Source organism: Charadrius vociferus, unplaced genomic scaffold (assembly GCF_000708025.1).
Source record: "Charadrius vociferus isolate BGI_N301 unplaced genomic scaffold, ASM70802v2 scaffold360, whole genome shotgun sequence".
Lineage (NCBI taxonomy): Eukaryota > Metazoa > Chordata > Aves > Charadriiformes > Charadriidae > Charadrius > Charadrius vociferus.
This window is the reverse complement of record NW_009646493.1, coordinates 27943-53194: the sequence shown is the minus strand read 5'-3', so window position 1 is coordinate 53194 and position 25252 is coordinate 27943.

The window sequence follows — 25252 nt, the reverse complement described above, 5'->3', positions numbered from 1 at the left end:
GACGATGCCCGTGTAGCGGGACACCCCCCCCCACCCCCGCAGGCTGCCTGCCCCACGGCATCCTCCACTCCACGGGGGACCGGTCCTGCCCCGTGTCCTGCGTGGCAGAGCCGCTGTGCTGTGGGGTGGGGAGCAGCGGGAGGGACCGGCCCGACGGAGTCCTGCACCCTGATTTTCTTTTTTATGGCTGTATTAATTTTTTTTTTCCCCTTGGGTAGACTGTGCGGAGAGAGAGGAAAGCCAGTATTACTCCGTTGGAGGGGCAAAAAAGCAGACTAGGTGTCTTAGGTACCTCCTCGCACATCTCTGCTTGCAGAATTAATTTCCAGTGGAGTATAAATAACTAATCTTCGAAGTCGGCGGTTTTGTTGTTAGGTGTGTTTTTATTGCACTTGGTATATTTATCTCTACAGCAAACATACATCCCAGGTCCTTAGTGTGATTGATTTTAGTCTTGGCATAAATGAAAACAAACTGGGAAGAATTGCCTTGATGCATAATTACTCGTTTGAGACACACAAGATTTTTCAACTCTTTGTGATGGCTGGGCTTGTATGTGTCCAATACACTGAAATAACTCATTCATATAATTGTAAGTCTGAATTATATATTTGCCTACTGGGCACACATGTTAAAGGAAAAACCTCCCTAATTATGGATCTTTCAGAGAGATTGGAAGGGTGACAAAGCCCTTGTAATCTTTTGGGTCAATTTTCATAAGCTTCGAAAGCTCTCTTTGAAAAGGAAATTAAATTTCAGTGTGGAAAAGAGACAGGAAATTCAAGGATATAAAAAAGAAAGTCCCTATTCTACTTTGATCCTGTCCTCAGGAGTTCATTTACATCGGTGCTCCTCAGTGACATAAGCGAAAATGAAGAGTCTCCTTTAACTGGAGTCTTCCTGCCTCTTGGCAGTTCAGAAGATACTCATTTAGCAGCACACTCCTCCTGTATATTATTTACACAGTTTTAGCTGGAGGGGTGTCTTTGTGGGAAGCATCTGCTTGGAAATATTTGGATCGCTACATCCATAGTGTCCCGTGCGATCCATGCCAGCCAATGTCTTCCGTAGCCGATATGTTTACCCCTCCTCAATTGTTACGGCTCAATCTAAAGCTGGAGGTGCTCTGCCCACTGTTCATAGTGCCTCCAAAGAGCTGCTCTCGTGTTAGAAGAAGTTGGGGTTGGCCCTGGGTCCTCTTTCCTGCGTTTGGCAACAGCAGGATGGTTATCTGCAGGGCAGGGCTGTGCTTGAGGTCCTTGCTGGGCTCATCTGGGAACCTGACGGTTTTTAATCTGTTTGAACACATGTTCAGGCTGTGACTGGGGGTGGAGGAGGGAATGGTTGGATGTGAATAAAAAAGGTGGGTTTGTTTGTTAGTTAAAGGCACTTATTTTCTTGATTATCCCAGAAACAACAAAATCCCTGCATAGGTCTATGGTGAACTTGGCGCTCTGTTCCTCTGCCAATTTCTCACTTGATTTCCTCTATTTTGGTGCTGCTGTAGGATAACATTTCAGCAGCAGCAGGTTTAAATCCTGTGCCTCAACAAAGTCCCGCTCTATGCTCCTGACAAACCAGCTTTAAAACTACCACTAGATTTTTAAAGTACACTTCTGACTAATACACATTTATTTTACCTTTCTGCTAGCAGCATGCAAGAGCATAGTCTCTGAAAAGCAAAAGATGAGAAAAACCCAATTCCTTATTCTTTTGGCTTGCACACTTGGTGCAGAGTCTGATTGTACAGCGGACACAGCGAGTTGCCCTGTCTGTAGGAATTTTTCACACATCCCATTCAGAACGGAACATGCAGCCTTGTTTGCAGTTTTTCTTCCAAACTTGATGATATTAATAATGGTGATGGCCTCTCAATGAGGAAGGTAGCTTTTAAAACTAAGCATCATTTTATATAAGGCTTCGTATCTGCTTATCAATTTGCTTTTCTGTTTACGTAAAACCAGGAGTAATTTGAGGGGAAATCAGGGTCATGCTGATGGAGGTTCCATATTTTAGGTTATAACAGCATGTTTTATGCCAAGTGCATTGCAAATGCTGCTGTTACAGGATAGTAGTAATATGTTTTTATTAGCAGCTTCTTTTAGAAGTTGTTTCAAAAGTGTGGTGAAGCAGAAATGGGTTTTTAAAAGCAAAGGAGTAAGAGAAAATCCATCTCCGTCGCATATTTCAAGTGTTGTTAATCCCACCACCTGGTGGAGCTTTTCGTGGCACTGGCTGAGGGAACTCTGAATAAGGATACTTTTTTTTTGTCTTGTTTCAACACTGTCAGATGCTACATATAGAGTTTCTTTAACTTTTTTTTCTTTCTCATAGCACACAATTAATTTTCTATGTCCTATAATATACTTTGCAGAAGGCAGCATAGGGCTATCGGTGCCTTGTCTGAATCAGCACTTGTCTGTAGATAGATGAATCAGTGAAGTAGGAGATAAATTTCTTCCTTCCTGTCCTTGTCTTTCCCTCGCAACATGCTTTTTTCTTTTTTTCTTTCAAAGGCGATACGATGCTGGCATAGAACATGACTGTAACCTGGGCACTCAGAAGCTATTTGTTTTCACCTAGAAGCACTTCTTAAGTGGAAGAATTATTTTTAATAGCAAGCCCCTCTTCCAAGATATTCTGATGAAACCTTTCGGTGCAAGCTCAGTTCGCTTTGTACTAATAATTTTTATATAAAGATTGCTATACAATATTTGCTAAACAGCTTGTGTACAATCAAGGTTGCAAAAAGAAGAGAAGCAGCAGTATTTTTGACTGCTCTGAGATTATTGGTGTGGTTTAAAACATGGGTGTAAATTCAACTGAATAAGGCAAAGTGTGGCAGAGGTACCTTTGCCCCTCTCTGAAGTATGTAGCCCTACCTCATTGCATCAAAGCCTGTCTGTGATGTTTATGTTATGCCTAACAACTACTAGATGAAAATCTGAGTAAGTCAGAGGTATGTAAGTTAAAAATAACTTTAGAACTCTCTGTCAGCTCACACCTCAGAGTGGAATTATTTAAAATAGTGAGCAATTTCCTTGTCCCATACAGATGGTTCCTGAGAACTATGACTAAAGCAAAAGACCCAAACTCGCAGATAAATTGCCGCTGTAAATGTTTGTATTACTCTTATTGCCAGAGTGCCTGTGTCGGCAGACAACAGACTAACAGAGGCTTCAGCTAGACGAGGAAGGTGGTAGCTCCCATCTGCCTCTCGAGTCCTGGCAGGCACGGCATGCCTAGTCCCACCGGTGAGATGGATAAATGGCTTTGCAGTCCATCCAGAGCAGGTCTGCATCCCTCCCCGGGCTAGCCTAGTGTTTGGAGATCAATTCAACTCATTGCCCAGTAGGTATCTGCTCCAGGGAGCTGTGAATGACCTACCGGGCTTCAGGGATCTTTGCTTCTTAACCATAGTCACTTAATGCCATTTGAACTGCCCTGAACTGGGGCCTTCTGGAACTGGTCCAGAAAGATGTGAGTCTCTGCCTCCTTGTGTCACATTTGGGACTCTGGAAAGGTGGCTTTGATGTCTAGGGCATCTCCAGTGGCATCTGAAACCTGTATTTGGTAACTGAATTGACCCTGCGGGAGCTAGATGTGCTTTCTGGGCACTAACCTTTACCTTATGAAATAGATAATGTTATCAACATAAGTGGGGTGTCTTTAGGAGGTAAGTTTGTTAGGAGTTGTCTCCTACCTCACGTGACTCCTCTTGTTCTGATAAGGCTCTGGGCCACCCTTGTACTCATTAACAGCGACCACAGAGGAACAGCTGTCACCCTTCTGGTTACCTTTCCCACTCTTATCCCATCCTCTTCTTTCCACTGGTTCTGAGCATCACATGCTCTGGTTTGTAAGCAGCAAACTCAAGTAACTTTGTGGGAAATGTCCTATAAAGCTTTGAAAAGCTCCTGTAAGTCAGAGCTGTGCAACACCCACCGCTGTGAAATAGCTGTGGAGTGTGAAAAATGGGGGGCCTTGGGGGATGGGAGCTCTTGTTGAAAGAAAGTCCCAGTAGCATCGGTAGAAGCTTCCTCTGAAGCACGAGTTAAGATTAGGGATATCATCAATTGTAAAGACTGTAGTAATTGTTAAAATGCAATTCTGGAGGGAAAGGAGGGCGGAAAGCAATTTGTTCCTGGCTCTGCTGGGCTTTGAAGTGCTCTCGATTAAGTTGCTTCATCTGGACAGACATGCGCATACTTCCTCTGGGAGAAGACGACTTGTGCCCTATGTATGAGACGACAAACCATTTGAGGAGACAAGAAATCTGTAAACCTCGTAAAATGACAGCTGTTTCTGGCGGCCGATTGCTGGGTATCGCAGAGTGCAAAAGGGGCACAATGTAAATGGTTGGACCCTGCGTCTGGTGGCAGATGTTTAAAGTGTAGCTTTCTTGCTCTGAGGACATCGTCTCAGTACAGCCTTTGTTTTTTGTAATAGCTTTTGCATTTCTTTGGAAGTCCATTCTCCCAGCACTAGTTTTTGATGCAGGCTCAGCCCTCTGTAGCTTTCCACCCCAAAGGGTTTGAGTGAAGGAGGAGGGACTGGCTGTGGTCGGAGCCACGGGGTCTAAACATGACCTTCCCCACCTTCTTGGTGCCTGACACAGGACTGCTGCTGGCATGGAGGTGACCACATATACTCTGGGTATCCCTAAAACTCCCCTGAGCCAGATCAGTCCTTATCCATCCCTTTGGAGGATTGTACTGCAGAGCAAAAACTGGCGCAGTGAAGCTGAGGTATTAAATTGGATGCAATTTTAAAATGTCTCTGGACTAGATAACTGCTACTGACATTTTCTCAGAATCAGTAGATTCTTCAAAATTTTTTTTTTTTTTTTTTTTTTTTGCTGTGGTACACCAACAGAAAACAAAGCTTGTTTTTTTTTAAAGGACACTACATTCTTTCTGGAGTCTGGATCTTCAATCAATGACTTAATCTCACATATCTGAAATGCTGTGTGTGCTGACACATCACAGTGCTGTACCAGCTCGACAAAGAAATCTAATTCTATCAAATCTGCTAGCTCAGTTAATATGACCCTGCCAGGTGTCACCTTAAGGTGTCACCTCCATTTTTTTTTAGGTAGGAATCAGATTCCTTATCTCCAGCTCAAATTAAATGCACGCTACATGTGGTGAGATTCGGATTTGGGGTTTTTTTTTAAGGTTTACTGGTTTGAGTCCTACAGAAAGTCCTTCTTTGGGATTAGTCTTGAAGCAGAGACCTGTGTTACTTCATCCTGAGACTTCTACAAAGTCATATGTAAAGAATGGCATAGGGCTATCTACAACCTGAATTGAGCTGATCTTATGGTATGTGTCTCTTTTATGACACTTTACGGTGCATTTGAAGCTGTCAGTTAGGGTGTGATAAGGGCATCCATGCCTATATCTTAAATTCCTTTAGTCTAATGGGTTATGGTGATGCCTTTTACATGACCTGCCCTTGGGCAGGTATACAGGCTGCAGCCTGCATTAGGGCAAGACTTAAGCTGCTAACACTGTTGTTCCATGCATCTAATGTTTTCGTCTACTAGATATTGATTTAAATCAGTTTGTGCAGATGATCTGACTTTTTTTTTTTTTTTTGTGACAAAACTGAGAAAAGTATTGGTTTACATTGAATCAAAGCAAACCTTAATTAAACAAAGGCAGGTCAAGATAACTGTGGATCTGATCAAGTGAGGCATTCTTGCTTTTTGGTGTACTTAATCTCAATTCCAGGTCCATTTCAAACTCTCAGGTAGTCAAAATTACTCATTTTGAAAGAGCCAAGAAGAAAGTTTGCCTTCAGAAATGTCAGACTGATTCCACTGAATTTGACGCGACCTGCATTGACGCAGTTTATATCGGCCGGTGGCAATACTGATATTATACCTGAATTGAGGTTTTTGTTTCTTGTCTCTTTGAAACTATTTTTGTACTGAAGTTACTATTCTTCAGAAGGTTCACCCAGCTTTTCTCTTCAGGGGCAATTCTGTGCATTTCAAATAAAGAAAGCGTCTCTCCTGCTTCTCTCTCTGACGCCTATTAGAAGAATTAGAAATCTTTCTTCTTGATCCCTCTCCTCTCTTTCTCCATCCCACATCCTCCACTTTTCCCCTTCAGATAAAATTTGCTCTTGTTGAGAAGTGATGTGTGTATGATCAGGTCTCCTGTGGCTTCACTCTGTGTCTTACAAACAGACCTGCTGCTCGTCCCAAACAGTTGCCTTAATTCTAGCGTGAAAATTCACCCTGAAAAGTAAAAATGAACTTGTGTTTGCCCTCCATCCTGTTAACAAAAGTTCAGCCTCAAACTTCAAATATTAATGCTGAGGGCTACCTAAAATCTCTGGGTGATCATGTAGTAGCACCGGTGGAAACACGAAGCAGGTGGATACTAAGTCTGCAGGCAGAACATGGAGGCACGTACAGCTGAGGATGCCATAACCTTTGCAATGAAGTTATACAAGTTATGATGAAGTTCTCTCTCATGCTCTGGAGATTATGCAGTAATGGTAACATGGAAATGCAAGAAAAAATTGCATTAGCCTTTCTAAAAAGTTAGTAGATATTTGTAAAAGCTTCTCTTGCTTAGGAAGGCAATATTCAAATGTAAACTGGTGCCTATAATATATCATATGGAAATCAAAGTCCTCTTTTATGGTGCTAAGAGGAGGAAAACAGTTTGGAAGGGTAGTGTGGGCATGCTTTATAAATTTGGCAAAAGGCAGCTCCTTTCTTTTGGGCTGCCAGAAACACCTGTGGTGTGGCTTACCTGTATAACTGGGGACTCTGGATGGACTCATGGGGAGTGCCTGGGCACGCGACACAGCTGTAGAGTCAGAGGATACGGCTTTGCTTCAAAAGCTCACCTCCAGATGAAAAACTTACTTCTACTGATGTTATTCTGATGGCTGCAATATGAGGTGCCCATAGAAATATGAAGTGTGTGTGAGATACTGAGAGCTTCTTCAGAGCTTCAGGAAGAGTTTTCCTAGTTTCATCTTCATTTCTCTCCTTCCTGAGTAGATACTGAAATGTCCTTCAGTCCTGCTGTTCTGGTACCGTTCAGTGTTTTTTGTCCCTCTTTTGCATGTGTTCTTCCTCTCATCAGTCCTGTTTCCACAACTACTCCTTGTGGGAGGAGAACAGACTATTTCCATGGCTCCCACCACTCTGCCGTGCTTTGTTCTCTGCATGCCAAGGTCAGAGCAAATCAAGACATCAGGAGAGACGGGGACACTTGAACTTTGCATCTGAGGGCAAACGTGGGGTGGTGAGAGGACATACTTGTGGCTGAGAACCTGGAGTAGGCTTGGAGAGTGGAGCCACGTCCCATCTCAGCTCTCTGCTCCAGTCTTGCCAGCTGTAGATGACAGTGGTTTGGTTTTCTGGAGGTTAAGTTCAGCCTGTAAAATGTGTGGAGACTCCAGTAAAGGTACAAAGGTTGCCCTTTTGGCCAACAGCTTGATTTTGAATCAGGAAAGTAAAAGGAAATCTTCAACTGCATGAACAGAAGAGGTTTAGAGATGGGACATTGGCTTAAGCGATTCACTGTCTGCCACTCCATTGAGTAGTGCAGTCATCAGAGATGTGCAAAGGCACTACCGATGCAACAAAGCTCACCTATATTTCTGCTTTATCTATGACAATGAGGTCATCACCGTAGTGCTGCAAGGATCGTGCAATTTGGTGCTTTTTCCATGTGGCTGTTGGTGCGCTACCTTTGCTTGCCTGGATCCTGAGACCTTACAGAGGAATGTAAAGTGTCATTGACTCACTGTGGCTGTTGCAGCAGATTTTCTGTGAATATTGCAAAAATAGATATGCAAAATTAAAACCTGCTTCAGACCAGAAAAGACAGAGGAAAAGCCTGTATCATGGCAGCAGGATGCGGGAAATAGCAACAGCTACACAACTGTGACAAAACTGTGGGGACGCTGTAGCATAGCCATCCTGTCCACTCAGATGGCCACTCCATCAGCTTCCTAGGGCAGCGAGATGTATCGGCAGTCTGGGAGACAACCTAATAAAGCAAACCCATTAGAAAGCATACTGATTGCAAACAAACTTTGCTCTAGGACACCTGCCATGGTTTAACCCTAACTGGCAATTAGGACCACACAGCCATTCACTCCCTCCCTCCTCTGCCCCCAGTAGGGTAGGGGAGGAGAACTGGGGGGGGGAAAAAAAAAAAAAAAAAAAAAAAAAGGAAACCTTGTGGGTTGAGAAAAGGACAGTTTAATAGAACACTAATGGGAGAGAAGATAATAGTAACAATAAAAGGATATACAAAATGACTGATGCAATACAGTTGCTCACCACCCAGTGATCAATTCTCCAGCCTGTCCAATCGTGAATTGCTGCCCTCAGCCAACCTCCATTTATGTACTGAGAATGACTTCTATGGTATAGAATATTCCTTTGGCCAGCTTGTCGTGTCTGTGCTCCCTCTCAGCTTCTATGGGAAGCTGAAAAAGTCCTTGACTTAATATAAGGATTACTTAGCAACAATAATACAATATGTGTTATCAACATTGTTTTCACATGAAATCCAAAACACAGCAGCTACTAGGAAGAAAAGGAACTCCATCCCAGCTGAAACCAAGACACCACCTGATTAGGTTTGACAGGGCTTGTTGAAATATGAACATAGTTGTGTGCAATATTCAGGTGGTTTTTGGCCCCTTTGAGATACTGGAAGTGTTTCATTCACCTGTAGGATACGTGCACTGTAAAATATTTGAGGACACTGGAGAACTGTGATGCGTATTCCAGACTTTGGAAAAATGGGGTGATTTATGTCTCTTACAAGTGAGAATTTCACTCAAGTTACAGGAAATAAACATGACAGAAATAGAGACACCTACTTCTATTTTTTTAATGGTCCTTCAAAACCATGGAAGTTTTCAGAAAAATAAATAAATTGATCAATATATATATTGGTCCTCCAAGTGCTCCTGTGATTTGACATAATGCTCACCATTCATCCAGTTAAATCACACCAACCAGAGTCAGCTATAAACACCAAGTTAAGACACTGATTTATGCCCTACCCGGGCTTCTTCTCAAGCACTGTAACTCTGCTGTGCAAAATGGCCAGTGTTTCAAACAGAAATAAGCCTCGAGCAGCTACATAAGTGGTTGGGAGGCCAAAGAACGAAGGTGCAGGAGATGGATGCTGGCTGATGAAAAAATAGAAGGTTGTTGAAAAATACAAGGTGATACAGTAATTGCAGAAGTGGCTGAAACATTTGCTAGTAGCAATGAAACAAAGGAGTTTAGAATAAGTTGCCTCTCTGCAACTCAGCATCTCCTGCCGATGCTGAGTTGAGTGTAAGTATTGGCAGCGGATGTTGGTATGTAATTGCAATTCATTTCGGGATTTTTCGTAATAGGGGAAAAAAAATGAGGTTTGGATGGAGAAGAATCGATAGGTTAGAATTGCCATCCCGGCTCCTTCGGAGGGGGCTGTCTCTGTTTCACAGAGCACCAGGAGAAGAGGCTGCTCGATTCTTCCTCTGCTGCCGTCTGACCCACTGCTGGCATAGGAGAGGGGCCAGTTTGTTGTGTTTTGTTTCTGCTGGCTTAAAAGGAGGACACACACTTTTCCTTTACCTGTAAAAGCTCTGGATGAAGAATACTATTTAAAGCTGAAATTTTACCAGATTAAACTAGAAGTGCTCAGTGTGTCACTGCCTCTATTGTTTCCTGGAGAATAGCTTCCCCCATCCCAATTTAGATAGTAACTCTTTGTCCCTGTGACTTAAAATACCCAAGCCCTGTCTGTGGGGACTGTCATCACACTAATTGACAAACAATCCTAAGAAGTTTGCCCCATTTAAAGTTATTATTTTGGAAAAAGGACAGTTGTCCTGTGGGAACAAGCACATCTCAAGAGTTAGATGTTAGTGCAGTGGAAACCAATTCTTCGATGTTCCTCAGGTGAGCTGTCAGGGACCCACAGATACAACTTTTCTTCTTTTGTGTTTGTGTGTGAATTCTTAAAGAAGCTTTGCTCAAAATGTCGTTTCCCTGATTTGTCTTACCACACGCAAACTTAGAGGTTCTCTGTATTTTATGAAAAAAACCCATCACAGCTTCATTTTGGAAAATGGCATTTCATCAAGGTGTAACTCTCCCCTGAGGTTGTTTCCACAGCCACTAACCACACTTTTGACATGTCTCTGAATTTGGAAAAATAATACTATGAGTCTGGCTGCTCTCTGCCAGTAAAAACTTTATGCCCTTCTGTCTTGCTTGGAAATTTACTGGCTGTGATACGTGGATGCAGAATATATCGGTGTGTGTCCTCAGTGAGGAGCTTCTCATGGAACAGCCTGAAGGTGGAATAAGAGACCCTGAGACAACCTGCTGGACTTCCTATGGGAGTTTCAGGCTTGCCTGGCAGAGTTGCACACACTGAGGGTGGGATTACCAGGATGGCATGTAACACTTCCCACTCTTGGAAGAAAACACCTGGCTTTGCAAGACAGCATCTCTGCAAGGTGAAACTTCATAGAATCATGGAATCATAAAATTGGTTTAAATTGGAAGACACATTAAAGATCCTATAGTTCCATCACCCCCTGCCATGGGCAGGGACACCTCCCACTGGACCAGGTTCCTCAAAACCCCATCCTTTGAACACTTCCAAGGATGGAGCATCCACAACTTTGCTGGGTCACCTGTTCCAGTGTCTCACCAGCCTCAGAGTAAAGAATTTCTTTCTAATATCTATTCTAAATGTCCCCTCTTCCAGTCTGAAGCCGTTGCACCAAGCCATTACTTGGTGCCATTTAAACTGGTGCCACCTGCTCCCGTGCTGCTGGCATCCTCTTCATTCAAACTGTGAAATGTGGCATTCTGCCTTCGGTGCCTGAGGGTCACATCAGGGGTAAAACCAGGCGAGACTTGCTCATTTTGAAAAATATCTCCTTCATAGTCCCTCACCTCTACAAATGGAACAGTTCTGAATTTGTCGAAGCTCTGATACGTTTTTTACTTTTGTATCTAATCAGGTTTCATTTGACAAGTGTAGCTCTTAGAGACGGAAATTCTGTTATTAGGGCACTGACACTTTGCTGAATATTAAAAACCTTCTTGCTTTTCTAGCTGTCAGAATCAATCTTTCAGATCTCCTGTTCCAGCTGCCACGCTCCCTTTTGAGCTGATTGCTACTCCCGAGCAGGTATGTGGCAGCATCGCTTCAGCTGGCACCAACAATATTGACTTCCAAGGAAATTAAGGAGTTTCCACATCTCGGACCAAGTTCTGTGTTTTGTTTTTAATCCTCTCTTTGATCAGTAACAAATGCTGCATGATGGTTTCACCTTTCTCCAAGAGAGAATAGGGTCGTGCACAGCAACCTTGAGTATAGACTTGTCTTATCTAATGAGCTCATTAGGGCTTGATCTGCTCATTACCTGGAGACTGTTGAAGGCAAGACCAAAATAACTCATGGAGACAGAGTGGGTAGCATGCTTCCCTCTGAGTCAGCACAGGGATGCTGCTCAGCACATGTGTTTGAATCGATGGCTGAAGCTGTCATCTGCTTAATGAGACTTACAAAGCTTGTGAGTTCCCATAATCTTTAAAAACATGGCACTTGGATGAATGGGCTTATTGATAGTGGTTTTCTTACCCAAAGCCAACAGGACTTTTCAATCTGTGTGGTGCAGTACTTTTAGAGCCATCAGTCATCATTGTCCAAGAGTCCAGCTGAAGGTAAATAAGGATAACATTTTCTTTGTTACAAAGTTACCCTCCCTTTCCCAAAGGAAATTCTTTCATAGGTGTGACAGCCTTTCACAATCAACTTAGAGCGTCTATTGAATTCCAACTTCCCGTCCAAAGTTGTTGGGACGTGACATTGTTACAAAACTTTTTTCTTCCTCTAAGGCCACAGGGTAAGGGGTCCTTGTCAAAAGTACATGGTAACAGATTTCAGACCTGATAACTGATCTTTGAAGCATGCAGAGGGAACCTGCAGAGTGACTTGGGTGTCGGGAGAGCTAAAATTGTTCTTTTTTTCAATAGGTGCAGAACAAAGCCACACAACTGGTATCTAGAATTAAAGGTGTCCTTCAGTCTGCTCAGTAGGCAATTTTGGGAGATATAAATGATGTGTCATGGCAAAGAGGCTAAACTACTCTACATCAAGTGAGAATAGTATTTATGGGGGCTCATGCTATCCTTTGCAGCTGATAACTTCATAGTTCCCCATCATAGAATCATAGAATGGTTTAGGTTGGAAAGGACCTTGAAGATCATCGAGTTCCAACCCCCCTGCCATGGGCAGGGACACCTCCCACTAGACCAGGTTGCCCAAGGCCACGTCCAGCCTGGCCTTGAACACCCCCAATGATGGGGCCTCAACAACCTCTCTGGGCAACCTGTTCCAGTGCCTTACCACCCTCATAGTGAAAACCTTCTTCCTAATGTTTAATCTAAACCTGCCCTCTTCCAGTTTATATCCATTCCCCTCATCCTATCGCTACATGCCCTAGTAAAAAGTCCTTCCCCAGCTCTCCTGTAGGCCCCCTTGAGGTACTGGAAGGCTGCAATAAGATCTCCCTGGAACCTTCTCTTCTCCAGGCTGAACAGCCCCAGCTCTCGCAGCCTCTCCTCATAGGAGAGGTGCTCCAGCATCACTTATGAGATTTGTATCTTGATCTGAAAAAGATGGAGACTTATCTTAGCCTTTTTCACCGGGATTCTCTAGGTGCACACTCAAACTGGTATGTTACCAGGGATGTACCACAAACACAATGAACTGCAAAAGCTGTATCTTTTTATTATAATTGCACAGTGATGCAGAGTTTCATAAAGGTGGTGACTTGGGTTTTGATCTTACCTAAAAATAAGCAAGGTACTCACTGGCATGTTTGTCTTTTTATTGCCTGACCCTTCAAAGGAGATGGTGACAGGGGAAGGACACAAGTGACTTTCAGATGACATTGCATTCCTTTGTAACAGAGCTGGAGTTCTTGTTGAGATGCTTCTTAAGGATGTCATATGCATCTGGCAAGAGCTCTGCTTATGTTTTCCTTTGATATATACCCAGAACCAGGGACAGATGTTGTAAATCAAAGTAATTAAATGTGTTGGTTTCTTGTAAAAGATGGTTACTGCGGTTCATTTCATGGTTCAGGGGTCAGGACGGATCTTCAAACACAACTTTGCTCTGCCTGTGTAATTTGAAGTGGGTTTTTTGTTTGGTTTTTTTATTTGTTTGTTTTGATTTGGGTTATGGGGTTTTGGGGTTTTTTTTGGTTTTTTTTTTTTTTTTTAATTGCAAAGCTTATTTAATAACTTTGTAGGCAAAAGTCTTTTGCAATGACAAACGTCTTCTGTTTGGTGTTATCAGCAGCACTTCCTTTGCTCCTCAGCTCAGAGTGCTTTAGGCAGAATGGGAGAGGGACATGCTGAAGGAGAATTGCTTTGTACTTAGCAGAATTAGAATAAGCCCAGCAAGCACATGGTTTGTGCTTAATTCCAAGAGCCTGAATCTGATCTTGCTCCTACTAATCTCTGAAAGGATTATTCCTGATTTACACCATGCTGAATGAAATCAGAATCTGGCCCTCAAAGCCTATTTGTACTTCAGACATTGTCTCAAGGCAGCTGACCTGCAAATATGAAAAAGAAGCTTGGCTTCCAGCAGGTTAATTGTTTAAATTTGTCAAGCTAAGTGGACTATAGCTTGTTTAGCAGGGTTTATTTTAAACTAAAGTCTCTTTATCCAGGAAACTGTATTGCAAAAACTCAGGCTAGAATCCATTTACCTCTATTGGACTAATAAGAGGCGGTAGGTAATCAGAGGACCCTCTTTGGTACAACACAGTGCTTTTTATTTGCGTAGTACCTTTCGTCTGAGGATATTAAATAACTACTGCATTGCAATTCTGGAAGCCGTTCAGCCAGACAAGTCTCTTTAATGACCTGCAGTGACTCGAGTTGCTAGCAGTGAAGTAAAAATAAGCTAGTACACTAGGTCTCTGGTCATGAGTGGCATCTGTAAGAAAAGGTCTGCAACCTAGAACAGAGTGAAGCTGTTAGCTGAAAATACTGGGGTTTCTGGAATAAAGGCTATGGCTTACCTATCTGCTGTGAAGAAAATGGATCTTTATTAGCCCGAGTTCAGCTAGGATTCCCTGAGACAAACACCAAAGGCAAACATACGGTTTTGGGGTGGGAAAGCACAGGTTGCTTTTAGATTGTCACGGTCAGTTCCTTTACAGCCTCAAATTGATATATGTTCTGTTTATATTTTGATTGTCTACATGCTTATTTTTAAGGCTGTGTTTACATCATACCTGTCTGTATCATGGTAAAAGAAAAGTGGAATACACCTTTTCATAGGGCTGCTCTAAAGGAAACTAGTATGTTATTATATACCTGTGTATATTCTTAAATGAACGAGTCACATTTGTCATTGTTGTAAAGCACAATTTTGCTGTAGCAACACACTTGCACTGTGTTTGAACTACCTAAATGCAGATATATAATATCAGGGAGCAAGATGGGTGGCCTCACATGATGGCTGGCCTTACTCCCTTTGCAATTTTATTCTTGAATTCTGTTCTTAGCTTTGATTTCCCCATAACTGTGTCTTTGCCATGACTATTTGAGATGTTCCAAGCATTAAACTACAGGAGTGCTATATAGCAATCAGGGTCGTTAATATTTATAAACACTAAAAGCATGGGGGACACGAGTGACTGAATCAAATGTCTTAATTACTGTCTTTGGGAAGAGATGGGAAATGGCTGTCTCATCAGACTAGCAGGATATATTTGCAAAGGGAAATGACAAGGCACATACAAGGCTGTCGAGATGATTGTGGAGGGTCCTGTGTTTGTGGACTGTAGGATACCTAAAGCCCATAATTCAGCAGTGTAGTGAAAAAACACTGAATTCTGGGACACTTGTCCAAAAGTCGCTGTGTGGGAAGATTTTATTCACACTGGTTCAGTTATCCCATACAAACATCTGCTCCTGCCGTGGAGCTGAGCCACCTTTTCCTGGCTGAAAGCGTGTCTACGGCGTTAAATATATTGAACCAAATTTGACATCCACAGCCGTTTGACTGGATAATACCCCTCATTTTCTTTACAATGAGTAAGGAAGTCTGCTACTTCATCAAAGGTGTAATTTAGCTTCATTGCTAGTTGCTCCAAGTTGTTAGCCATGACTAACGTAAGCCCTGCCTGTCTATCAGCAGAGACTTGAGGAGCTAACAATTGTGTTCCTGGAGAAGAGACTTCATTGATTCAAACTGAAATAGCTGGTGAGCAATGGTCTGAGGAGTCTGCATTAAGAATAAAAAACGGGTTGCCTTCATATAAGAAACCCAGAAAACCAAGCAGTAAACTCTCAGTATTTTTCTGTTTTCCACAAAAAAGCCATCATCATCATAATCTCTGCAGGTCTATGCCTCTCTACTTTTAAATAATTGTTATCAATGATTTGGACGAGGGGATTGAGTGCACTCTCAGTAAGTTTGCAGATGACACCAAGTTAGACAGGAGCATTGGTCTGCTGGAGGGTGGGATGGGTCTACAGAGGGATCTGGACAGACTGGATCAATGGGCTGAGGACAATGATATGAGGTTCAACAAGCTCAATTGCCAGGCCCTGCACTTGGGTCACAAGAACCCCATGCAGCGCTACAGGCCTGGGGAAGAGTGGCTGGAAAGCTGCCCAGCAGAAAAGGACTGGGGGTGTTGGTCAACGGCCAGCTGAGTATGAGCCGGCAGTGCGCCCAGGTGGCCAAGAAGGCCAACGGAATCCTGGCCTGAGGGAGGAACAGCGTGGTGAGCAAGACAAGGGAAGTGATTATCCCCCTGTACTCGGCACTGGTGAGGCCTCACCTCGAGTACTGTGTTCAGTTTTGGGCCCCTCACTGCAAGAAAGACATTGAAGTGCTGGAGCGTGTCCAGATAAGGGCAACGAAATTGGTGAGAGGTCTAGAGATCAAACGTTTTGAGGAGCGGCTGAGGGAACCAGGGTTGTTTTGTGTGGAGAAAAGGCGGCTGAGACCTTATCGCTCTCTACAACTATCTGAAAGGAGGTTGTATCAAGGTGGGGGTCGGTCTCTTTTCTGCCTAGTAACAAGTGATCAGACAAGAGCAAACAGCCTCAAGTTGCAGCCAGGGGAGGTTTAGATTGTAAATGAGGGAAAAATTCTTCACTGAAAGGGTTGCCAAGCATTGGAAGAGGCTGTCCAGGGAAGTGGTTGAGTCACCATCCCTGGAGGGATTCAAAAAAGCTGTAGATGTGGTGCTGAGGGACATGGTTCAGTGGTGGTTTTGGCAGTGTTAGGTTAATGGTTGGACTCAATTCTAAGGGTCTTTTCCAATATAAATGATTCTATGATTCACCTGACATAAACCAGAATAAGTGGCACAGCCACATAAGCAAATGTATGATTCAGCGGGGGAATGAAAACTTCTGGTTAATTCCACATTGCATGGCGAAGTTCTCCCCTCCTGCGTCCTCTTGTCTGTGGCAAGATGTGCATTAACTTGGGTTTGCTTCATAGAAAACAAGCGATGCTGGAGCTTCCTTTGGAGGTCTTGCCATTTGATTGAATCAAATTGCTCTAAAAATTCTTTCCATCTGTATCCCCACTGTAGGGTAAGAGACATTTTTTCCCTATTTGTCTCTGCTCTCAGCTGGTCTTACTAAGGCTGTTTCCACAGCAGATGTAGAGGTGGAGAAAATTCCAAATACACCATGTGCCAGATATAAACTATATTGCCTTACCAAACTGGTTAATGTTGTTTAGCTGACAATTCTGTAATGTAGGAAAATCTGCATATTATTGGCCAAGCACTTCATAATTTTCTGGTATTTCTAAAATGGATGCCAGCACTTGGAAATATTGAGTAATTTTTAATTGAAGGGATATGATCAGTAGGTGATTAGTTTGTGAAGTGCCTTGGATCTATGCTGTGTTGTAGAGACAAGCCATCTGGAGCGAACCTGCGGTTTAGCTTCTGTAATGAGTACCCACAGGCTGCGATGCCAAAATGACCAGCTTTATTACGTAGATGAAGATCTTGAGTAATTCAATTCATTTTCACAGATCTAAATGAACTAAAATGGGAACATAATTTGGCCCAAAGTTTTAGTTTCATGCTCTTAAGTATTAAGCCAAGATTATCAATGCATCTTCCAGTGTCCTTAATATAACCAGCTACCGTAAATCAGACTATTGAATTCCTTCCTCTGCCTGCAGCTTTTGCCAAATTCACTGTGGCTAGGATTTCACCCCGTTTTGCCTGGATGAGCAGTGAGGGTCCCTTAGGTGCTTCTTGTAGTTGCTGCTCCTGTAATGTGCAAGCATAGTCCCCTGTCTCTGATCTTGCGGGTAGGCTGGCAGGGTAGAAGAGTCATAAAATCATAGAATATTTGGGGTTGGAAGGGACCTTTAAAGGCCATCTAGTCCAACCCCCCTGCAATGAGCAGGGACATCTTCAACTAGACCAGGTTGCTCAGAGCCCTGTCCAACCCGACCTTGAATGTTTCCAGGGATGGGGCATCTACCACCTCTCTCGGCAACTTGTTGCAGTAATACTGTCTCACTGTTGAGGTCACTGGGTAGAAGAGACCCATCATAAATCTGTCTCAGTTGTAAAGCCTGTAGCTTGCACTGCTGCAGGGTACCTGGGTGGTACTGTTACTGGGTACCTGCAGCAGTAGCGTCTGTGTTGTTAGTCTTGCAGCTGCTGGAATTAATTACTCGAAAATGAAGATTAATTTGCAGTATCTCATCAAAATTAATCCCCCCTCTTTCTGAAATTATCATTACACAGTCTTTTTGCTGAAGTCCCATCAATCACGGTGATCTACAGCATTAAAACTCTAATCCAAAGTGCTGTCCTGTATCCACTGTATCAAGGGGTTTAGGAAGGAGTGAGGGTGTCTGGAGGGAGTGACTGGAAGTGGCTTGAAGAAAAAAAATATCCTTGAGAAGGCTTTGATCTGAAGTTGGATATCTGTGCACCGAGGAGGGAGTGTAGTTTGAGGAGAAGGGCACAGTCTGTATGTAAGTAGATGTATTCTATTTGATGTGCCGAGATCAAGGTGTCGGAGCCTTTAACTGCTCATCTGTCCGTCTTATCTTGCATTTTCTCTCTTAATTTTTCCCTTGTGCTTAAGAATCTTTTTTCCTTCTTGTTCTGTGAAGCATTCTTATGCAAAGCCAAATCTCCTGCAACTCAAGCAAGCTGTTTGTAGCACTACAAGAGCAAAGAGGTGCGGGAGTTTTGGCTTTGCATAAAAAAATGCATCCATTATTTTTCTTCTTTTTTTTTTTTTTCTCCCCAAGCTTGTTATTAAGTGAACAGTACTTTAATGAAGCATTTCATAGAGGGGAAAAAAAATGAAACAACTATGTCCTGTAGATTGTTCCCAGATCCCTGAAGGACAGATTATTTACAGATTAAAAACCTTAGTGTTTCCTGTGTCATTGCAAAGCAAATAATGAGCAGAACTTGAAAAGCTCTGGTATCTCCTGGTTTGGAGTACCAGCCCCTCTCAAAACATCAAACAACCAAGCCAGCACTTTTCCATGGTATTATCTATGACTAAATTTCACAGCAGATTCTCCCCCAATTTAATGTTGCTAATGATTGTGTGAACAAGACTTTAAATGTAAGCACAAGTTTAAAAGTCTCAGCTTCAGCAGTTGAACTTGAACAAGTCCGTACGGGAAGGGTCTGTTGGGAAAGGAAGCATCGGTTTAAAATTGTCAAGTTTTCCAGTTTTTATTGCGATTTCCCCAAAGCCATGCAATCCACCGCAGACCCAAGAATAAATTGCAGGAATCAGGTTCTTGCTGTAAGCACGGAGAAGTGGTGTGCTCTGAACGCAGGCACGTGATGAACAAGCCAGCGGTCTCTCTCAGCAAGGGGTGAGTCACTTGGGTAATTCCTTTTTTAAACAGCAGAACTAGATTCATGCTTCAAGCAGCCTCAGCTAGCCAGAGAGGAATAAACTTTAGGTTAAAACCTTGTGTTTCATGTCATTGCCTTCTTCTCCTTCCTTTTTCCCCTGCAGTGATAATGTGTCAGTGGATAACAATGGGAAGGGGAACTATGCCACGTGTGGGAATAATAAAAACTAGCAAGGTCTACGTTGTGAGGTCCCAAACTACAACAAGAAAAATGTGAGCACCTGTCTTGCCTTCTAACATATGGGAAACAAAAATAGAGGCAGGTTTATGTGGAGCATTTGGGCAAACTGAGCACAGATTTCCCCTACAAAAGGTACCTCTTGGAGCAGGTGAGGGGGGAGAAAGAGAGAGAGAGAGAGAGAGAGATACACAACTACCCATCTTTGATCAAGGGAAACCACTTCTGTCTGACTGAAGTCTGTTATCTATGAAATATTCAGACTCTGTCTGTAACACATTCTGCTGACAGGAGCCTGAATCACTGGCCTCCCAACTGCACTTCCCACCGACATCTGGTAACAGTTGGCCCCTTTACCTGCAGTGCTGCTATAGCCGCTGCTTTGAAAACATGGGTTTCAGTGACAATATTGATCTGAGCTTATTCTTAACTACTGTATAATCATAGGCTGAGCACTGGTGACCTGCAATTTCAGGGAAACAAGATAACATTTATTTTATCTTTGTTCCAACAAAAGGCTGTGATACGATCTCTGATTCCAGCCTTTGAAGGGGTCCTGTTCATAGAGATTAGGTAAATAGAGACTGCTCATTTTTAAAGCGAGCAAAAGGGGGTAGACTTTGGATGGGACACTGGGTTGAACACAGGGTTTCATTTCTATCTCTGCTGTAGAAGAGCTGGGAACTCCACTTTGGTGTGGTTTTGCCAGCTATGGACTCTAACTGCTACTTTGCACCTTTTTCAGAGCTTGTCTGGCTTTAATTAATTTTTCTTTTCTAACCCTTTTTTAAATGTCCTATCACACTACAAAGTTTTGGAACTGAGCTGGATGGGTCTGCACAGTATACTGGAGTATTGACAATCCTTAGGCATCTACTGTTGAAGAGTTGAAATGCAGATGGCTTATTCTGTGGGGTGGTCACAGATGCCAAATTTTGAAGTAATGAAGACATAGGAGGAACTTTTGAATTTGTGATATAAGGAGCCTCCAGTAGCTTAAATAACTCTATGGGCTCTTTTTTGCACTCTTTAAGGGTTCTCCGTATCCCATGTTGTGCCAACATGACTGATGAGATGTTAAAATATGCCAGAGTAATATTTCTAGACACTCCACTGTTGTGGATGGGGAAAGGAGAATTTAATGCTTACTTGATGCTAAATACACCTATTTATGAAATAAAACTGTGCTTCCTTTTGCTGGACAGGTAGATACCTGAGCTCTCAAAATATGAGAGTCTTAACTAGATGGTTTTGGTTTTGTAAGCTACGAGCTTGTAACCCTTAATATACTAGATGAGAAGAATGAATATGGCTTGTTTACTGTGAGGGTGGTGAGACACTGGAACAGACTGTGCAGAGAAGTAGTGGATGTCCCCTCCCTGGAAGTGTTCAAGGCCAAGTTAGGTGGAGCTTTGAGGAGCCTGGTCTAGTGGGAGGTGTCCCTGCCCATGGCAGGGGCGTTGGAACTCAATGATCTTCAAGGTCCATTCCAACCCAAATAGGTAGTATTGATAGGTAGTAGACATGGTTGCAAATGACAGCATGAGATTGGCAGTGTGTTGAGAGTAGGTGTCCCTCAGCAGGATTTGGTGGCCCTGCTTGGCAAAGAGGTAGAACATCCATGGGGAGTGTATCAAAGCGGAATGCTGCTGCCTGCCTGCCTGTGAATGCAGAGGTGAAATCCAGACACTATGACCCTTGAGCAGCGAAAGGCACATGGGTATGGGAATGAATTAGTCCAGGTGCACGGTAGTGCCTCATGGGATCGTAGTTTGGAAGGCTGCCAGGTCCAAAGTAGCTGCAAAGGTGTCAACCTTTCAAGCAGAAAATCTTGGTGGGCAGAGGAATTACTGCTACCCAGACAACTCCGTAATCTGAGGTTCCATATAGACTGCAATTATTCTGATACTTCACTTGACATGCAGTGGTGGAGAGTGGAGGGAGCAGCTACCGCAACACTAGTCTTTTCTTCTCTGGCAGGATGAAACCTGGAACAGCTTTATCTCTGTCTCCTCTTGGTCACAGCACTGGGAAGGGGGATGGAGAGTAGTGATTATACCCCTGCTGGGGGAGGTGGTTTTGGGTTCACAGGGCTTCCCATCCGTGGCAACTCCAGTACATTTTGTTCCCAGGCATGTCTTTATTCTTCCTTTCTGTGGCTTTTCAGGTGTGGAAGTGCTAAGAGTGTTGTCCTTCTGTGTGTCCTGGGCTGGCAGTGAGGACAAAAACAGGTTAGGGGAAGCCATCAAGACAAGTCAGCTCTCAGAGGAGCTGATAAAACAAACAGCTAGAAAAAAAGCCTGGCTTCTGGGCCTCATTTCCTTAGGAAGTAGAGCAGGGAGCAAAAACATGTGGGATGACTAAGATATGAAGGGAAACCATGCTTGTATTTGGCGACAAGCCCTGCCCTTCAGCACTGAGCGTGGGGCTTGGTTTCCATGTCTCTCTTCAGGTCTAGCACATGTGTGGCTCTCATGAACAAGACTCCTGCTCTATCTGCCCCCTCTCAGTGCTGTCAACTGACAGAGCTGTTGGCAGAATCAATACTGGGAATAATATGCTGCCACGACCTCGTGGTTTAGAAATGACCTTGCAGAAGGAAGTACGTTCTCCGGCGTCGCCAAGGGAATTGAAGCTTCATTTTCTTTTAAGAATACTCCAGTTTCTTTTAATTGGGAGAAAACTGCTCGCCTTATGAAAAGAAAGGGAGTGCATGGAGGACAGGCATGGGGAGGGGGGAAGCAGTTTGTGCTCTTTCTGGAGAGGAGAGTGTTTTCCTGTGCTGGGACTTTGCTTAGAGTGCAGGACATGAGTGTGGGATGCATCCCACCCAGTGCAGGCATCTGGAACACGTGTGCTGCTGTCAGAGCTGGTTGTGCGTCCTCCTTTTATAGGTCACAAAGAGAAATAGGTAGTTTAGCATGTGATTTGTTACATTTTAGAGAAAACATCTTAAAAATAGGCTCTGGAGGTGGGACTTCATCTCTGTTGACAGTTAAAGAAGCCTTGCTGACTTGCTCAGGTGTTGAGGTGTAACATTAGATCAGATGGGTCCTGCCCCAACATAGGTAAGAGTGAGGTCCTGTTAACCTCTTTGCTAGGGATGCAAGTGCTGTAGTGTAGAGGCTGGGGCACCTAAGCTAACATTGGTTTGGTGGTTTTCTTCTTCTGTGGAGACTTGAAGCCTGAAGGCTGTGTCCATCAGGGAAGCCGATGGGAGGCTTTCAGAGCCCAAAGAGCATTAAGCTGTCTGCACATTACCGAAAGTCAGTGAGATCTGTGCCTGCCTGCTTTTTTTATGCCATTAAAAAAAAATAAATGTAGGTGTTATCTATTAAAACATGGAGCACATAGGTGTTGTAGATGAGCATGTAAGAGAGGGAGAAGCTTCTTTATGGTCCTAATTCACAGCATCTTCTTCTTTTTCTGTAGGGAGGAAAAAAATATTACTGGCCTGATTGACTTAGAGCTTCTCTGCAGACCCCAGGACCCAGACTCCTTTTCATAAAAGCTTACTACATATAAACAAAGAGTCAAAACCCAATCAATCATATTAAGATGCATGGCTTCGCTGGAAACTAACCCAGACAGTGCCTTCCCACGGCATGAGCCTCCTTGTACCCTCTCATAGATGAGAGGTCCAGACTGACCCGATCCCAGTCACCCACACGTGCAATGAGGAAAGCCTTTTGCAAAGTGTTTGTTTTCCACATGAGAAAACAACTTCCTCAAGTATTTAATACTTGGCCTTGTCCCTTGCTTGAAAGAATGCTGTGAGCCTTCTGCCACGGGGCAAATGTTAACATTTTTTTTCTGAAATGAAAGAATAGCAACATTTAAGATCCAGTGAGGCGTTGCTGCTTTCTCAAAGTCTAGATGACCCTGAAACTTGCCACTGTGCTACAGTTTTGAGTGAGCTAGAAAAGCAGGGTTTCTGAGGTGCCAGATATTGTATCCCATGCTCTGGGATATTTTGCTGTCTTTAAAAGGTTGAGGAAGAGATGTCGTTTCCTGTCTTAAAGAGCCTTTCACAAATTTCTGGTGGTCTTCTGAAGCACCAATTGCTGTTGATAAACAAAGCGTGGCCACCAGGTTGAGGGAGGTGATTCTCCCCCTCTACTCTGCTCTCATGAGACCCCACCTGGAGAACTGCATCCAGCTCTGGAGCGCTCAGCACAGGAAAGGCATAGACCTGTTGGAGCAGGTCCAGAGGAGGCCACAAAGATGATCAGTGGGATGGAGGACCTCTCCTACAAAGACAAGCTGAGAGAGTTGGAGTTGTTCAGCCTGGAGAAGAAAAGACTCCTGGGAGACCTTATAGCAGCCTTCCAGTGTCTGAAAGGCATCTACAAGAAAGCTGGAGAGGAACTTCTTACAAGGGCATGTAGTGATAGGATGAGAGGGAATGGCTTCAAACTGGAAGAGGGGAGATTTAGATTAGATGTCAGGAAGAAATTTTTCAGTCTGAGTCTGGTGAGGTACTGGAACAGGTTGCCCAGGGAAGTTGTGGCTGCCCCATCCCTGGAGGTGTTCAAGGCCAGGCTGGATGGGGCTCTGAGCAACCTGGTCTAGTGGGAGGTGTCCCTGCCCATGGCAGGGAGGTTGGAACTAGATGATCTTTAAGGCCCCTTCCAACCTATACCATTCTATGATTCTGTAATAACCTGGGGATGGAATTTCTCCTGCACAAATGTCTGATCAATTGTAATTCTGTGGCAATTTCCCTTTGTTCACATTGTTCAGATGCTTTTGTCTGATGTTTTGTAGCAGAGGATTCATGAGCTTTTTTTTCAGTAGGATAGCTCTACTGTGTATGTAAGTCACCATTGATATTATAACAGGTTTGCCTTTAATTTGGTAGCCTCATTGATCTCACATGTGTTCACCGGTCCTTGCATAAAGGTGCTTTTGTTGGCTTTTCTCAGGAAGGGATGGGGGAAGCAGAAGTGAAATTTCTTTAGTAGAGAAACATCGTTTCTGCTGTCTGCTGAGAACTAAATATGTACAAGAATAAAGCTAAAAATATTGGTCATTCTGTAGAGAAGTAAAAGGACCACTGCCTTGCAAATGCAGCTGTGGGATGTGAAAACATGGTTCTTGTTCGGAAGATTTTAGATTGTAATTCTGCATCACACCTCTGCTCCGCTCTGTCTCTCTGTGTGTTCAGCTTATAATACTTTGAGTATTTGTGACTCGCTGCACAGCTATAGCCTTAGATATGTTGTGATCTAAAATCTTCTGAGACACTGAAATACTTGGAGGCAAGGGAAGATGTTGCTAAAGAACACATGATGTAACTGGAAAGTCTGACCACAGAAAGCCTAAATGTCTGTTAGAGGCACTATTTGTTTAATTACCTAATTTCGGACATTTAAGGAACAATGTTAAAAAAAAAAAAAAAACAAAACCAAAAAACAACTAAGTTGCAGGCAGTTCTTTTGAGATCGAAAATGACAGTGATGGCTAATCCTTAGACTTTCAAAATACAGATACTTCCAGAAAAACAAACAAACAAACTTCTATATGCCATTTTAGCAGGCTGATTTTTTTTTTTTTTTCTAAATTTTGGTAGCTTTTAAATCAAATTCAGTGGCATTTCAAGTTGCTGGGAATGCTAACTCTGCTTCACAGTGATGCTTTCCTTATTTGTACTGAACCTTTCATGAGTATCTGGTTTCCCAGAGTCCCTCAAATTACTCTCTGCCCACGTGCAGCTTTGCACTGGGATGGCTCTCTGGTGTTCTCGCCACTGCTGTTTCTCAGTCCCAGACCTCAGGGAGTGACAACTTCCCAGCACAAAGCACTCAACCTTTAGTTCTGCCTTTGCATTGCTGTATTCCTCTTTTTTTTTTTAACCTTTTTCCCCCTCTGACCTGCTGCTGCTGACCATGCTGAACCTGTGTCCTGCTATCTATCCTATGCTGCCCTGAAATCTCATGCACAGGAAACATCTGGCAGTTCCCCTGCTGTATGGGACATTCTTTCAGCAGATTATCTCTGGTTCATTCTGCTTCATTCTGGCACAAAGCCCTGAAAAAGTCTTTTGACTAACCCAAGCTCTCTGCAGATCCAGATCACCCACCTCTCGCCACTCTTGAGACGCAAGTGATTCCTG